Genomic DNA, 18,064 nt, shown 5'->3' with positions numbered 1-18,064 from the left:
AGTTGAACTCCAGCTAAAAACATTTAAAAAAAAATATAAAAAATTATTAAAAGAAAAATTCAATTACAACGATGAAGAAACCGAGGTCGGAGAAAGGTATTGTATATCTTATGCTTGCTTGCATATGCGTGCGTGTGTGTGAATGTTTCAAAAACATAACATATCTAATTTTCTGCAATTATTCTATAACTACGTATTTTAATTGTAATATTTAATTATAATATTTAATTGTAATATTTAATTATAATTTTGTCTGTATTGTATCTTTTATAGATAAGATAGATACCTGATAAAGCAAAGAGTAGAGCTAGCACTAAACGAGCTCAACGAGACGAAAAGTAAGAATTTTTAAATTTTTATTTTAACTATTATAGTACAGTAGAATTCAAACATGACTCGGTAGTAATAATATACTCACTATTATTAAACTCTGTAATTTGCAGAAAAAAATTTATTTTTGTTTTTAAAAAGTTTATTAAGCAGATGTAATATATAACTATTGTAAAGTTTATTATAAAAGCCATGAATATATGAATTAAAGGTTCTTTTTTATTATCTTAGATCACGTGTTTAGATTGATACATAGATAAATAGATAAATTGATTAAAATTAACATTACATGTAATAATAATAATGATATATTAAGTAATATATAATAACATATTATATTATTATTTGTATACATAATTTTGAGTTATTGCACATTATTAGGGTTAATTGGGTTGTAACTAGTTTATTAAGAAACCAAAAATTAATCATTTTTAATTTAATTTTTAATATTAATTAGTTATTTTTTAAGTACATAAACTTTAACTTATTACCTTTCCTAAGTTAAAAATTGTATCTGCGTAAAAAAAATCTAATTAATAAATATCTTTTTTATGTTTTTTATAGTTACAAGTGGTCAGTAAGGAGAAAATTATTTCAAGAGGAAGAAAAAGGAGAAAGAGATGAAAGAGAAGAAAGAGGAGAAAGAGATGAAAGAGGTGAAAGAGAAGAAAGAGGAGAAAGAGATGAAAGAGGTGAAAGAGAAGAAAGAAGAGAAAGAAGAGGAAGAGGAGGAAGAAGAGGAGAAGAAGGAAGAGGAGGAAGAGGAGAAAGAGGAAGAGGGAAAAGAGGAAGAGGAAAAGAAGGAAGAGGAGAAAGAGGAACAAGAGGAAGAGGAGAAAGAGGAAGAGGAAGAGGAGGAAGAGGAGGAAGAAAAGGAAGAGGAGGAAGAGGAGGAAGAGGAGGAAGAGGAGGAAGAGGAGGAAGAGGAGGAAGAGGAGGAAGAGGAGAAGAGAAGGATGGGGAAGAGGAGGAAGAAGAGGATGGGGAAGAGGAAGAAGAGGAGGATGGGGAGGAAATATTATTAATAATTATTTCACATATTACTATGTGTATATTTAGAAAAATAAGTTTTTTTAAATATATATTTTACACATATTCCTTTCACGTATATTTTTTATACATATTCTTTATAGAAATTTAGTCAAATTAACATTTTTTTCTCACAATCAGTGTGTGTACACACACACACACACACACGCACACACGTACATACATATATACGTGTGTGTGTGTGTGTGTGTGTGTGTGTGTGTGTGTGTGTGTGTGTGTGTGTGTGTGTGTGTGTGTGTGTGTGTGTGTGTGTGTGTGTGTGTGTGTGTGTGTGTGTACTGACGCACATACACACGCACGCACGCACGCACACATATATATACATATATGATTAGCATATCAACTGTTAGCTGCTCATGTAGAACATTTCCAGGAGACGCCACGTGGAGGCCAATTGACACATAACATGGAGTTCTTTTATACATGGTTGATTTATTTCTTACATTATTCATACATTACTGCAATATTTATTATTAACTTAGTGTTTCTAATATTTTAATTTTACAGAATTCCAAGTTAATTGTCTCCCATAATTCGATCCGCCACAAGGCCGCGAATTATAAATGTATAAAATATTTGAGATTGTTCCACTTAAAAAGCCGCAACTTCTACTCGATCCGCATAAAATGCCGCGAGTAAATATAAAATTAATATTTTACAGATTCTGTACATTTTTCAATTTTTGTGGAAGTTTATGCTGAAAATGCTTTTTTGAAATTCTTAATCGTTCTCCTAACCAAACTAAATCTTTTTGAATTTTAAATTTTATCATATAATATGCCAGATTTTTTCGATGAATACTGCAAGTTTTATGTTGAAACCAATCTGGATATTTCGTGTTTACAGCCTCTTCCATTAATGGAAACAGAATATCTAGTATGTTATAATTTTCTCTAATATTAGGATAACCTGCATCAAATACTGCATTTATTATCTTGAATGCAAATGAATATTCTGGTGTAGAAACACATAAATGTCCTAATTCTTGATCATCGTTTGTTTCATATGCACGAAAAAATATTAATTGTTATGAGTGACACACTCATAACAATAAAAAAGGTGTCAGTAGCACGATGACGTAAGTCGGTCAGCTGCAGCAGTCAGCATCGAGCGCATCGCACGAGGTTTCGCGCAATCCGCTCGACAATTAGCGCAATGCCCCTTAAACAGCACTTGATGTTTAAGCAATAATTTGGAATACTGACCGATTTACGCCCTCACGCAATCCTCCCTTTCTTTCGATCCAACTACCAAATTATCGGATATATAAACCGGCGAAAGAAGGTGAGGAAGGGGTCAATCCGAAGTAGACAAACTAAGACAACACACGACACTCTGCTTTGCGGGGTCGTGTATCGCCGATATAACTCATTGTAAATACTCAACCACGACACTCTGCTTTGCGAGGTCGTGGACAACGAGCTCATAGACGCGACACTCAGCCTTGCGGGGTCGCGATCTATTCACTGTAACGAATACAAGAATAAAAGTGTTCAATACAAATAACGGTGTAAGTGACCAAATACCTTCCTCGCGAGATCTCTGGCAGCGATCCCAAATCGTACTCACAATAAGGGGTACAACAGTGGTGGCAGCGGTGGGATTTGCACTGCCAAAAAGAAGATCCAAGAGGAACCAAGCGTCACCGAGCAATCAGCTGTACAGGCCAGGAAGCCAGCCACGCCGGAGCGTACATAGCGCGTCAGCAATAAGAGAGAAACTCGAGACGACGCCGAGACCTACCGCGACAAGGCTCAACTGATCGCCGCACCATGCAGCTCATCGTACTTATGTAAGTCCGACAAACATTAAATTGTAACGCGAAACAAGCGTAGGACGACATAAAACTGTAACGCGACTAAAGCGAAATATCGGTTGACCCCCGGTAACCGCGATTACCGTAAAAGAAATAGCTAGGATAGCTACTGTAATTCAAAGGCATACGAATGCAAACGCACTAGCGCAACGCAACATACGATACCGCGGAATAAAACGCGAACTCAGCACACGCACTTATATTCGAACGTAAATGTCCAATCAAAACACTGATACAGCGCTTAACGTTGTTCAAGACGCGTTAGAAGATATATTTGATAACGCACTTTGACTTTTGGATAGTCGAGCAAACTCGCCAAATATTACGACTGAACGCGCGTTCCCGATACAGGAACCAGACTTTAGTTTAATAAATAACGACAATATGGACACACGTTCACCAACGCGGACAGACGTAGCGGGACCGTCGACACGCTCTCTACCACATGCGTCGCCTCGCGTAATCCGGGAAGAACCCGAAGAGGAAGCACAAGAGCTCCGTAATAATTCGAGTGAACAAAGCGGAAGTTCACCGACGGCGCCACAAATTCATAGGCGACCAATACACCCCATGGAGAATATGATGCTCCATGATCTGCTATTTGAAATTCGCGAGCTTTGTTTCCAGCTTGGAAACCGAAACGAAGCACAGCCGCCGCCGCGAGAAACGGCCAAAAATGTGCGACAACCTACTAACCACGCGTTAGATCTGTCGTATGGGCACTCACCCCGAGATGTACAACATCAGCACGGGACCAACACTTACCATTTAAGTTTAAAGAAAGCACGAAATATGATCCCCGAAATTAATGGAACTTCGAGGGAACGAGTACGAGAATTTTTGAACGCAAGCTCCTATGCAATGAAAAACATACATCCGTCGGACGAATTCATACTCCTCGACGCGATACTATGTACCAAATTCAAGGGCAAAGCAATGATGGATTTCCACACTCGCGATATAGAAAACTACGACCAGTTGAAAAGGGAATTAGAAAATGAATATCTGGGCAAGCGCAGCACCGCCCATTTGCAGCTCGAATTTAACTCCCTGAAACAGAAGTCAAACGAAACCGCTCAAGAATTTGGACGAAGAGTAGACAACTTAACCATGGAGCTATACGAGTCCATGGAGGAAGGTAAAAACCATACGATAGAACAGCGGGCGATACTTGAGAGCATCAAGAAACAAGCCCTTTACAACTACCAAATAGGGCTACACGAAGAAATAAAGCTATTAATTCGAGCCCAACGATATAACACGCTTCAAGAAGCAATCGCAGGAGCTAGTGCGGAAAAAAAAGTTAAGGGGGCAAGCACGCGCCTCAACAGCAATAAGCGGGATATGCCAAATGCCCAACGCAATAACCGTGTTCCGACCATCCGTTGCGGAAAGTGCGGAAAAATCGGACACGACGGAAGAGACTGCCGAAGCAGCAGATACACCAACCGGTTCGAATTACCCCGACCGGAAGGACGGCCACGAGTAAATACAGCAGTACAACAATGCAGTTACTGCAAGAAAACGGGCCACAGCCGAAACGAATGCTGGACCCTGCATGGACAACCTCAACAGAAAGAAAAGGATCGCCCGGTAGCAAAGCCAAAAAGGAAAATAGAAGAAGACGCTAAACAACGTACAAGTAAGGCCGTCAAAATGATAAAACATGCCGATACGGCAAGTAGCGACGAGAGCTCGGACGATGACTCGAGCACGACGGGCACCGCCGCCGCATATCAAGTTACGCATGTAAAGCGAGACGCACACAAAGATAGCGGACTTGACTTAGTCACGTTGCCAATACGAGAGACCAAATCAGGAAAAATCGACATGTTATTCGATTCCGGAGCCACACTCTCGTTGATAAAAGTAAAAAATTTAAAAGGCGAAACCAAAATACGCCATGAAAGAATAGCCCTCGTCGGGATAACAGGCCACAAGGTCTACACAATAAGAAAAATACAGGCGACCATAGAGCTAGGCAAGCATAAGATAAAGCATCCGATGTACGTAGTAAAGGATGATTTTCCGCTAGAATATGATGGCATCCTAGAATTAGATTTTCTACAAAAGCAACAAATAACGTGCGATTATAATCAGAAAAAGTTAACGATAAGAGACGTTACTCTGAAATTTAAATCAAATCAACAAACCGTGTTAAAACCTCACAGCGAAACGATTGTAAGGGCCGTGACTAATCGAAACAAAACTGGAGTCGTACAGAACCAGCTCCAGGAGTTTACATTGGCAGATGCCTTGTAAAATCAAAAAATTTTTCATGTCCAATCAGTGTAATCAATACCACTAATAAGACAATACGGATCAACACACCGGTCGTTACGGTAGAGGATTTAAGCGAGAAAAATCCTCACGAGGTTTACACCGTGGTCGCCGAGCCGAAAAACAAATCTCACCTCCCTAGAAAGGAGCGGATTTGACAATTGTTACGAACGCAACACCTCAACTCGGAGGAACGGCAGGCCCTCCTGCGCTTATGCAAAGATTATCAAGATGTCTTCCATCTGAGCGGAGAACCCCTGTCAAGCACGGCCGCCGTGAAACACGAGAAAAAGAAAAGCGGCAAATATTACACGAATACCATGATGCACCCACCGGAGGGCATCAAGGGGTCGAAAGAACCCTTAAAAGAATACGGTTAAAATATAACTGGCCCGGAATAACGGCAGACGTAGAAAAGCATATTAAAAAATGCGAACTCTGCCAGAAAAACAAATTATCTAAAAAAAATAAGATACCGTTAGTAATTACGGATACCCCCAGCCGACCATTCGAAAAATGCGCTCTGAACATCGTGGGACCACTAACAGAGACAGCAAATGGAAATAAATACCTGCTAACGTTCCAAGATCACCTGACAAAATTCAGCAAGGCAATGCCGATTTCAAATCAAGAGGCAAACACGGTAAGCAAGGAATTTGTAACAAAAATTGTCCTAGAATACGGTACACCCGAATGTATCCTGACGGATCAAGAAACAAATTTTACAAGCGAAATCTTTAAAAACGCGTGTAAGCTATTGAAGATAGACAAAATTCAAACTACTGCTTACCACCCTGAGAGCAACGGCATCCTTGAGAGATCGCACCGAACATTAGCGGAATATCTGCGACATTTTATAAACAAAGAGCAGACGGACTAGAACGAATGGATCCCGTATGCAATGCATACGTATAATACTACCCCCCACACGACGACTGGATTCACTCCGTTCGAGCTAATTTTCGGAAGACAAGCCGAACTGCCGACAGCCCTGAGCAGACCCCCAAATCCTACGTATAACTACGAGGATTACGCACAGGAACTGCGGGAAAAAATAAGGGCAACGAACCAGATCGCGAGAGAAAAAATTAAAGAAAAAAAGCAAAAGGCCAAGAAATATTACGACAAAACTACTAAAGAAATAAAATACAAAACAGGAGATAAAGTACTCCTGTATGATGAGACTCTCCGCCGCGGGAGATCCAAAAAACTAGACACGAAATGGACGGGACCCTACGTAATCACTGAGAAACACTCAGACGCAAATTATACAATAAAAAAGGGCAGGACGTCAACGCGCGTACACGCAAATAGATTAAAACCGTTCATAGAAGCATAAAAAAAAAGGAAAGAAAATAAAAACAAGTAAGAAAAACTCACCAGAACGTAGAGAAATCGCCAAGAAAGGGCCCAAATAAAACACTACTCACTAATTAAAACTACACTTAACACTATAAAAGTATATATGGAAAATGAGAAGTGCTAGTCGACCTTCTCAATGTCCGGTTTCCCTCCTTCCTGGGGCAAAGAACCGTCCAAACTAATAATCAATCCAAAAATCTCTTCGTGATCCCACTCAAGGTCACTGATAAAATCGGCTAGATAAGCCGAAATCCACTTCGGATGGTTGTTCAGACAAAGAAGACGCCTCTTCACCCGAAGGCCGTGGCACTAAAACTACAGTCTCAGCACTGTGAATAGAGTCTGAATCAGACTCAACATCCGCGGGAAGCACCGCCGACAGATCCATAGCTGTCAAAGCAGCAAAATCGTCGTCAACTACAAAAAATTCATCGAAAAAATAATCTTCGTAATCACTCTCAATGTCACTAACGGGAGGAGAAAAAAATACGTCCGGATTTTCCTTTTCACCATCACGAACGGTAGACGCGTCCGACAAAGGCTTTCGGAAACACATGACGCGAGATACAACGTAAAGACCGTAGCGACGAGAAGAACTAACGGACGCGGACTGAAGAAAGTCGCATCGACGGCGATAGAATTAAATGTAATAACGAAATTAAAACCCGCATAAAATTACACTATCGTTGCAGGGGACTCCTCACGTGGAGCTGCACGAGAGTAGCAGAAACAAAAAATGCTATGCCATGCAAAATTGAAAAATTCGCACACGAGCCAGGGATGTACTTCGAAAAGATTGGAAAACTACAATTAATAGAATCCACATGGAAAATAGTGATCAAGACTGACGTAATCAGCTATCGATGGCACGCACTACAAGCGAAAGAATACTGCAAGAAAACAACAGAAAATACCAAGAAGATGTGTCAAAACACACTAACAATACTACGTAAAGAAAACACGAAAGGCATGGCGACAATGATACGGCTAATGTCCATGTATGAACACCCTAGAAGCAAACGAGGATTAATAAACGCCATTGGCACTATAGGCAAAACCTCGTTTGGGACCATGGACTCCGAAGACGCGAGCAGAATAGAAGAGCAGAATAGAAGAGCAGATGAAAATGCTGCAAAACAATCAACGGATAAATAACCACGTCATAAAAAATCAATTAAAGATAATAAACAGTACAATAGGGCACTTGAAATTCCTCGAGCAAACACTAAATTACAACAAAAATCTGCTGGCCAAAATCGCAAACCAAATCCGCCAGAAGCAAGCCGACACTCTACTACGGGAAGAAATCAATGGATACTTAACACTCATTAATGTCATAATAATGGATCTAACCACCGACATGGAGGACATCATCGAATACCTCACACACACACAGGATGCAACCATTATGACGCACCTACTGCCTGTCGATCAAATAATCCAGGAATTGGATGAAGCCACCCTACAGCTGGCAAAAGAAAAGCATTTCCCTTTCAAGGTGGGACTTTGAAATTGGCGAACCATCGTAAAATACGTAAAAACAAGCGCATATTTTAGCAGCCCCTTCGTATATACGATCCTGAAATTTCCAATGATTACTCAACCAGAGTATGATATTGTCAACGTGATACCGCTGCCTGTACACGAACATGGCAACGTATTCACGATAGCGAAAATTACACACCCGACATTGGGAATTGACAAAGCAAATCGCCACTACCTCGTGTTGAAGAAACACGAGCTAAGCATATGCGTACAGGAACGTGATACCTACACGTGCGACCAAGGTCAGCCTATCTACCATGTGCAAGAAAATGCACCTTGCGAAGTGCAAACATATATAAAAATAACTGATAAAAAATGCGAAACTCGACACTTCGTAACAAACGAAACGATTTGGATAACTCTAACAGAGCCAAGGGCTTGACTATTTTCGACAGCAAAGGAGCAGGAGATAACAATAACCTACACGGATCAACAGGAAGAAAAGCACACTCTCAATCGATCGGGAAAGATAACATTGAATGTTGGATGTTTCCTGACCTCAAGATTCGTCATACTACGAACACCGGAACGAGAGACAACGCATCAGATCGTAGCTCACGTGCTCGGCTACAATCTCTCGCGACTCCGCGAAGAGGATAAGAGAAGACTAAAACCAGTACCGGTATCGCAGTTACAAAAAATGATAAAAGACTCTAACGAACTAATGGCACTCAGCCAAAGTTTAGACGAAATAACGTCTCAAACGAACAATACTAACTTTATAGAGACAATTGCGTATCCAATAGGATCGGCAACACTAATAACCATAGTAATCATTAGTATTGTAATTATTATTGTAATAGTTAATAAGCGTAGAAAAACTAAATTTATAAGCAATCCGATATACGAGGGCCCGATACAGCCTTAAGCTAACAGCGAAAATTCAGTCCCCTCATTTTCTTTTTATCAGGGGGGAGGGATGTTATGAGTGACACACTCATAACGATAAAAAAGGTGTCAGTAGCACGATGACGTAAGTCGGTCAGCTACAGCAATCAGCATCGAGCGCATCGCGCGAGGTTTCGCACAATCCGCTCGACAATTAGCGCAATGCCCTTTAGACAGCACTTGCTGTCTAAGCAATAATTTGGAATACTGACCGATTTACGCCCGCACGCAATCCTCCCCTTCTTTCGATCCAACTATCGAATTATCGGATATATAAACCGACGAAAGAAGGTGAGGAAGGGGTCAATCCGAAGTAGACAAACTAAGACAACACACGACACTGCTTTGCGGCGTCGTGTATCGCCGATATAACTCATTGTAAATACTCAACCACGACACTCTGCTTTGCGGAGTCGTGGACAACGAGCTCATAGACGCGACACTCAGCCTTGCGGGGTCGCGATCTATTCACTGTAACGAATACAAGAATAAAAGTGTTCAATACAAATAACGGTGTAAGTGACCAAATACCTTCCTCGCGAGATCTCTGGCAGCGATCGTACTCACAATAAGGGGTACAACATAATATTTGTTTTGCGTATTTCAATTCATGATTTTCGTTTATAAATGAGACATGACAGTGTTTACAATTTGTTTTTGCTACACACTTTTTAGCAATAAATCCTGCAAAATATTCCACAGCAGACGCTTCAAAAATTTCGTCATTTGAATATGAAGCGTCAAGAACAATTTTTTTAACGTTGATCGATATATTTTGATCATTATTGTCTTCAAAGTCACTTTCAAAATCATCTATATTAATTGACGTTGTTAATTCATCTATATCAGGTGTTTGAATAACAGATGCAGATGTGGATGCAGTTATTGCACTTGGAAATAAAATTTCATCTTCATCATCCAAGCAATTTGCAGATTGTGCAGGTTTCGATAAATTTAGCACAATATTCTTTTGTAATAGTAATCGAAAAGCCTTTGCACTTGGATTTTAATTATATGTTCCACCATATGTACGTATCATTGAAAATAGATTTTCCAACAGATCTTGATTTACTCTTGAAGTCATAAAAAATTGGACTCCATCACATCTTAAATCTTCCCATAATTGTAAAATAGCTTTTACACTAATTTGTAATCCTTCAAAGTATGATGGAACTTTGAGACCTTTATTTGTAATAGTGCGCCACTTAGAGGAGTTTATTAATAATTGTTTTAAGTTATTTTCTACATCAGTATTTTCATTTCATCAAAAAGTAAAATACAATTTCGTTCGTTACCAGTCATGCAGTTTACTTTTGCTTTTAAAAGATGAAACATGGAATTACAGATTCCAGGCCATAAATCTACAATATTAAACCATGTTTTAATGGTCGTTTCTGAAGGTAGTATAAAACCAAGCTCTTTGCGCATTTTTCTATACAAACTTGGCGAAGTATAATGCATTTCTTTAGCTAACTCTTTTTCTTCGTCATTATATGAATGGTATTCCTTATGAAAAAGTTGCATTACTAAAAATGTTAATAGAAAGCCTTGAACTCGTCGAAATAAGGCATTTAAAAGACTTTTGTCTGATAAATTACCTGTCATTATTTTTTTTTTTTTCGTAAACAAGTTATAACTTTATTTCTTGTCTCAAGCTTCAATATCGATATATGAATATGTTTTCTTAACTTTGTTATTTCAGCGTTTTGCTGTGCAACTTTTTCTTCTAAAATGCGTATTTGAGCATAATGCTTGTGACACTGTACATTCTCATTAACAGAGTCCTCATTCTCAAAAGCGACAGGATATAATAATGGTTCTGCATTCTTTCTTAACCTTCCACTTGGATAGATCATATTTGGTGGAAAATGTCTACTACATATCGTAAACTTTCGTAGTTCTGCATCTTCCACAAAATCATCACAGCCGCTATTTACTAACCATGTTATCAATCGCCCATACAGCACGAGGAGCTCACAAAATTTTTCATAAGCTTCATTTAAGCTTCCAAAAGATTCGCACGCAGCTGCTATGTCCGCTTTTGAGAGCTCCTTGAGAGCTTCACTTGAGCTCGCAGGGAGTTTATAAATCATGTTTTAAGAGTTCCCTGCGAGCTTCAAAGTAATTCCCGGGAAATTTCTATATAAGCTTTCCGGAAGCTCTTATGTCCGCTTTTGGGAGCTCCCTGAGAGCTTAGATTAAATTATCAGGGAGCTTATATAAAAGCTTCACGGGAATTATTTTGAAGCTCGCAGGGAGTTCTTAAAACATTATTTCTGAACTCCCTGCGAGCTTAAATAAAGCTCTTAGGGAGTTCTTAAAAGCGGACATTGGAGCTGCCGGAAAAAATTTTATTTTTATATTTTCTCAATTTTCGGAAGCTCTCTCTGAGTTGCGAAGGCCCACGAACTCTCTTCGTGTAACAAAAACAATATATATTACACTTTGCTGCTAGTGAAGTACTAACTGCTAGGTAAGCCGTGAGTGATGGTTTTCTTTTATAAGCCTTTTAGAGTAAATTTTCTCACGAGAAGGAAGAGCGCCGTGCCATCGCCTAGTGGCGATCTTGCGAACTACTCGCGGCTTATGACTATACATGCAGTACATTAATTTACCCGATATGTTCAATCTCTGGGAGTTTGTTTTGTCAAATTTTGTAAACTTCTTGAAAACTCAGCAAAACAAACTCCCTGGGAGCTTGTTTTGTCAAATTTTGTAAGGTTCTCGGAAACTCAGCAAAACAAACTCCCTGGGAGCTTGTTTTGTCGAATTTTGTAAGCTTCTCGGAAACTCAGGAAAACGAACTCCCTGGGAGCTTGTTCTGTCAAATTTTGTAAGCTTCTCGGGAGCTCAGCAAAATGAACTCCTTGGGAGCTTGTTTTGTCGAATTTTGTAAGCTTCTCGGGAGCTCAGCAAAATGAACTCCCTGGGAGCTTGTTTTGTCGAATTTTGTAAGCTTCTCGGGAGCTCAGCAAAATGAACTCCCTGGGAGCTTAATCGGAGCTTTGTGCTGTATGGGCGTTTTCTATCTCCAACAGGCGGACGATAAAATCGGACATTCAATATATTTTTTCTACTCTTTATGCCACAGTTTTTGTAAATGCACGTAGTGTAATGAGTCTTTCGGACTTTACAAATTAAACTCGACATTTTATCTACCTTCAGATTAAAAAATGTTAAAAACTTACTTCATTTGAGATGTAGATTAATGCTCATAGCACTACGTGACACTACACTTAAATACAGTTTTATACAATTATTTGAATCCTTGAATTAGTTTAAGAACAATTTTATCGAAACACTAAATAATTTCTATACGTACCCGTTTCAGCCAGCGTCGCGCCTCGCGAAGAAATAATAAACACTCGACAACATACTGTGCACGCTACAGAGCCGGCACGAGATATCCTAGCACCTTTTGAGAAGTTGTGTTTAAAAAATTCATAAAATTTTATTTGAATAGAACAAAAAATTTGCCAGTGTCTTATTACATGCGTAAGCAAATACACAAGTATACAACTCATAGATAAAGATAAATCTATCTAAAAAATTGAATTTGTAATTGAATGATATTGTGAATAAATAAATTTTTTATTATACATATATATATACATATAATAGAAAGAACATATTAAATGTTTAATTTTACTGTCTGCCTATCAAAGATAAAGAATAATTAATAACAAGTAAATAACAATTATTCTAAACTAGTAAAAAATTTAATGCAAAATTAAAAGGGTACAAATGTACAGATATTTTGCAAAAATAATAATAAATAATCCATTTAAGCAAAAAAATTTTAATTAAGAAATATGCATAGAATACATATATTTTTGTTATAGAAACACATACGTTATATAAAGAAAATGTCATTGTTATAATGTAATGTAATCTTTTAATTATGCAATACATTAAATAATGTAAAACTTTTAATAATATTATTGTAATCCTAACAAAAAATATAACAACAAACAGCAGAATATGTAAAAAAAATTATAAGTGTAGTGAGAAAATAATAATGAAACTTTTTTAATAAATACATTACATAAGTTTCGTATATAAATGCATTTATCCAAACATCTTACTTTCTATAATCAAAAGAGAATTATAGATACTTAGAGTGATGATATCATCACTTTATATATATAAATATTAATTATTGAGGTGACATATCTACAATGCAGAATTGTTATTAAACTTTACATAGAAGTTACAATTACATACATATTTATGAACGAAATTATTGCATAAATTAATTTATGTCAAAATTTTAAATAATTTTAAATAAGCAACATTATAAAAAATTATAGTATCTTAATTCTTAATTTTTTATTTAGTATTAATTTCACACCTTAACAATGATAAAGTTTGATCAGTTAAAATAAAAATTTTTAATGCAATATAATTATATAATAATTATATAATAATATATATTTTTCATATTTTTATATATACATAAATTAAATTAAAAAATAGATAAAGATAAAAAATAAGGATTCAAATAATAAAAAAATTATAAAATATTTTTCTATTTATAGTAACTCATATGCTAATTTTTACTTTATGCAAGGTCTACAATGTCAACAGGAATAATGTAGTAATTTAAGGAATAAGAATATAACAATTGACCAATTAAAAACTGGCAGTAAACGAAATGGACAAATCTCATTTCATATTTCTTACTTCTTATTCCTACTCCATTACTCCTGCTGACATTGTAAACCTTGCATTATCCTTCTCTTTTTCAATTATAAATTTAAGATTTCTCTACATTTCTGTGTATAAAACAGTGATTGCATAAAATGAAATCCTCAAAAATTTATCCTCAGAGCAGGTAAACAGTCGATAATATCAACGTTCTTTAATTATCCCCGCGCCCCCGGCGCCCAAATGGTAATGATGAAAATGTATGCAGGGCTGATGGTCTTTAATAGTATCTCGTCGGTGGTAATAGGTAAGTAAATGGATTAGTAGTAGCAGTAGCAGTAGTAATAATAGTACTAGTACTAGTAGTAGTAGTAGTGGTAGTGGTGATGGTAGTAGTAGTAGTAGTAGTTGTTGTGTTGTAGCTGTAGTAGGGTAGCGGTAGTTGTTGTGTTGTAGCTGTAGTAGGGTAGCGGTAGTTGTTGTGTTGTAGCTGTAGTAGGGTAGCGGTAGCGGTAGCGGTAGCGGTAGCGGTAGCGGTAGCGGTAGAGCGGTAGCGGCAGCGGTAGCGGTAGCGGCAGCGGTAGAGCGGTAGCGGTAGAGCGGTAGAGCGGTAGCGGTAGAGCGGTAGCGGTAGAGCGGTAGCGGTAGAGCGGTAGCGGTAGAGCGGTAGCGGTAGAGCGGTAGCGGTAGAGCGGTAGCGGTAGAGCGGTAGCGGTAGAGCGGTAGCGGTAGAGCGGTAGCGGTAGAGCGGTAGCGGTAGAGCGGTAGCGGTAGAGCGGTAGCGGTAGAGCGGTAGCGGTAGAGCGGTAGCGGTAGAGCGGTAGCGGTAGAGCGGTAGCGGTAGAGCGGTAGCGGTAGAGCGGTAGCGGTAGAGCGGTAGCGGTAGAGCGGTAGCGGTAGAGCGGTAGCGGTAGAGCGGTAGCGGTAGAGCGGTAGCGGTAGAGCGGTAGCGGTAGAGCGGTAGCGGTAGAGCGGTAGCGGCAGCGGCAGCGGTAGAGCGGTAGCGGTAGAGCGGTAGAGCGGTAGCGGTAGAGCGGTAGCGGTAGAGCGGTAGCGGTAGTGCGGTCCCAGTGAACACATTTTATAGCGGCAATATAACATAGAAGTTACATGTAATTTAACATTGTTATTCTTGTGATATGTAGGTGCTATATGACATGGAAATAACCTGTTACGTAATATACGCAAGTGATATAGTTGTTATACATCGTTTTGGCGTTACAGTTATTCAACAAAAATTGTATAATCGTAACATAACACGTTCGTATCAATGTTATTACGGAACGATGCGTCGTAGTTGACTCAGAAATCAGACAACATTACAACATCCTGAATGATAGATCTATTTGATAATAAAAAAAATTATTATAAAGATAATGTTTTTAAAAATAACTGTTTGTCTACAATTACTGCGCACAAAAAATGCACAAAATCGAAATTCATCATGTACTGAACAAAAACAGAATAATAAATGTATACTATTCAATTTTTCTTAGAATTACGATCTATATAGTTAACCATCTAATTAATCATTTGAACGCTTCAAAGATTAGTGCTAAATAGATCGCAATTTCCATCAAATTATTAAGGTTATGGAAAAAGATAAATTTAACAATGAAATTAATAAGTAAATAAATTAATGCTATTTATTTTTAATATGTTTTGCAAAATTTAATTGCTTTTATAAAAAATAATATAGTTGCGTCAGTTTATAACATATAAGTATATGTAGACAATAACAAGTACCCATATCGATGAGTCAAATTGGCGTAGCAGGTAGAGTACAAGGTTCGTCATCCTAAGGTCCCGGGTTCAAACCTAGCAGCGGCAAGTACGAATAAAATAAAAAATTACATAATTTAAATTTAATTAATTAATAAAAATTTATTCTAAATGTAGTATGTGCTGTTGATAAAAATAATTTTTAAAAAATGAAATTTTTATTTTATTTTATTTTTCTTTGTAACTGTTGTGTAACGGTTAGATAACATGTAATTATAACATGTTATATTGCTGAGTCGGAAATTGTAACTTACATGTAAGTTACGTGTAATTTCAGAGTAACGTAACCTGTTATATTCGGTTACATTGCTGTTACACTGCTGCTATATTACTGTGTTCACTGGGGTAGCGGTAGAGCGGTAGCGGTAGCGGTAGAGCGGTAGCGGTATTAAAATAGTTATTGTAGTCATAGTAATAATTATCTGTGATATTCTGTGATAGCTTTAATATATCTGTGATAGATTTGCAATATTATTGTTAATTATGGATATTGGGAAACGAGCTATTAAAAAAACAGTTAGTAAGTTTATTGATGCATGGCTAAATGATGATAATTTTAAAGGATGGTTTTCTCCCCATTTTGAACAAAATAAAGCTTTGTGTGTAGTGTGTAATAAGACTATTAGATGTTGCAAAACGAATATAACACAGCATTCACAGACGGTTACACATACAAATAATATAAAAACACAAACTGAAAGTCTTGATAACCACGAGCAATTTTCATTTAAAGATAATATAAAACGCGCGGAGATAAAATTAGCAGCATTTTATGCTAATCATAATTTAGCATTTTCTACCGTAGAGCATTTGATACCGTTAATAAAAGATATTTTTATAAATTTGCATACTCCTAAAGTTGCACAAAATCTTTCACTGGGACGAACTAAATGTGTACAAATTGTTAAAGAAATAATATCAAAACGCGAAGAAGAAAAGTTAATTTCAATTTTGCAAACGTGTAAGTTTTCTATTTTAATTGATGAAACTACAGACATTGCCGAAAAAAAATTTATGTGTTTACTTGTTCGATATGTTTCACCAAATGATAAAAGAGTAAAAACGCAATTATTAGAATTATTAGCATTAGATGCTACAGATTCTAGTGCACAAAAAATTTTTGAAATATTTAAAGCATTTTTAAATAAAAATAATATTTCTATTAAAAATATTACTGGCATGGCAAGCGTCAGTAATGACGGAATGTAACAATTCTTTTTTTTTTCTCGTTTAAAAACAAAAGTACCCAGTGTAATATTCAAATGTATTTGTCATTCGTCTGCAATTATAGCCAGCAAAGCTTGCAGAAAATTGCCACAAAATTGCAAAAATTTAATTTAAAATGTTGCAAATTATGTTTCGGGCAGTGCGAGAAGGTGTACAATCTTAAAAGAGTTTTAAACTTTTTTTAATGTTGAAAAGAAAAAAATTCTGAAACTGTCAAATACAAGATGGCTTGTTCTGCATAATTGTGTTGTCAGACTTCTTGAAAATTGCGACGTTCTTAAATATTATTTTACTTTGGCTACAGAAGATAAATCTAAGTCCGCAGAACAAATTTTAATTGAGTTAAATGATAATTCTAATAAAGCTTATTTGTTATTTTGAAAATATTCATTACATTTCTTTAACAGTTTTAATGCTCTTTTTCAATCGTGTAAAATTTTAATTCACAAATTATACATTAGCAGCCAACAAATTTTGTATCAAATTGGTCAAAATTTTATGGTTTCAGAGACTTTGAAGCACATCTCTACTTCAAATGTAGATGATGAAACAAATTTTAAACATCCAATAGATATTTATGTGGGACCAGAATGTGAAAGCTTTTTGCGAACTCAGCCTTTAGAATTTGTACAACAATACAAATAAAATTAAATTGTCTTAATTTTTATAAAACTGCTCTTAAAAAAATGTTAAAACGTTTGCCACTTAATAATACATTTTTTGCAGAATTAACATTTTTAGATCCTAAAATTGCACTTTATAATGAAAGTAGAGATACAGTTAAAGATTTATCATCCATAGCTATACATATAGAAAATATTAATATTGTTGCGCCTTGCGGTACAACAAAATATTTTTGCCGTACCTTGCGGTGCGACAAAAGATCTTTCGGGATTCGTTGCTGCCCGAGGAGTAGGAACTCGCGGAAAGAGGCGGTTTTTGTAGGCAGGGTCCTCAAATCACTCACTCACTGATTCTAAGTTAAATTGACATAAAAGATTTATTTTTCTGTTGTTGTACACCGATTGCGGTCAGCGAAGGTGCCGCGTCGTGTTACACTAGATTAGATACGGCGCGTGACTCGGAGTTAACGCGTCGTCTCGTTGCTCGCTCGAGATTTGCTAGCGGCTAAGTTCC

At 37.1% G+C, this 18,064-nt stretch overlaps 1 long non-coding RNA gene across 1 annotated transcript; it reads left to right on the top strand.

Moving 5' to 3' along the window:
• LOC114255263 lies at nt 1-919 on the top strand. Its single transcript, XR_003626563.2, has 3 exons — nt 1-96; nt 274-338; nt 895-919. It is a non-coding gene; the product is annotated as an uncharacterized LOC114255263 (long non-coding RNA).
• The last annotated feature ends 17,145 nt before the right edge of the window (nt 920-18,064 follow it).

Source organism: Monomorium pharaonis, chromosome 9 (genome assembly GCF_013373865.1).
Source record: "Monomorium pharaonis isolate MP-MQ-018 chromosome 9, ASM1337386v2, whole genome shotgun sequence".
Classification (NCBI taxonomy): Eukaryota; Metazoa; Arthropoda; class Insecta; order Hymenoptera; family Formicidae; genus Monomorium; species Monomorium pharaonis.
Note: the sequence above shows the minus strand (reverse complement) of the source record. Positions and strands in the feature narration are given on the sequence as shown.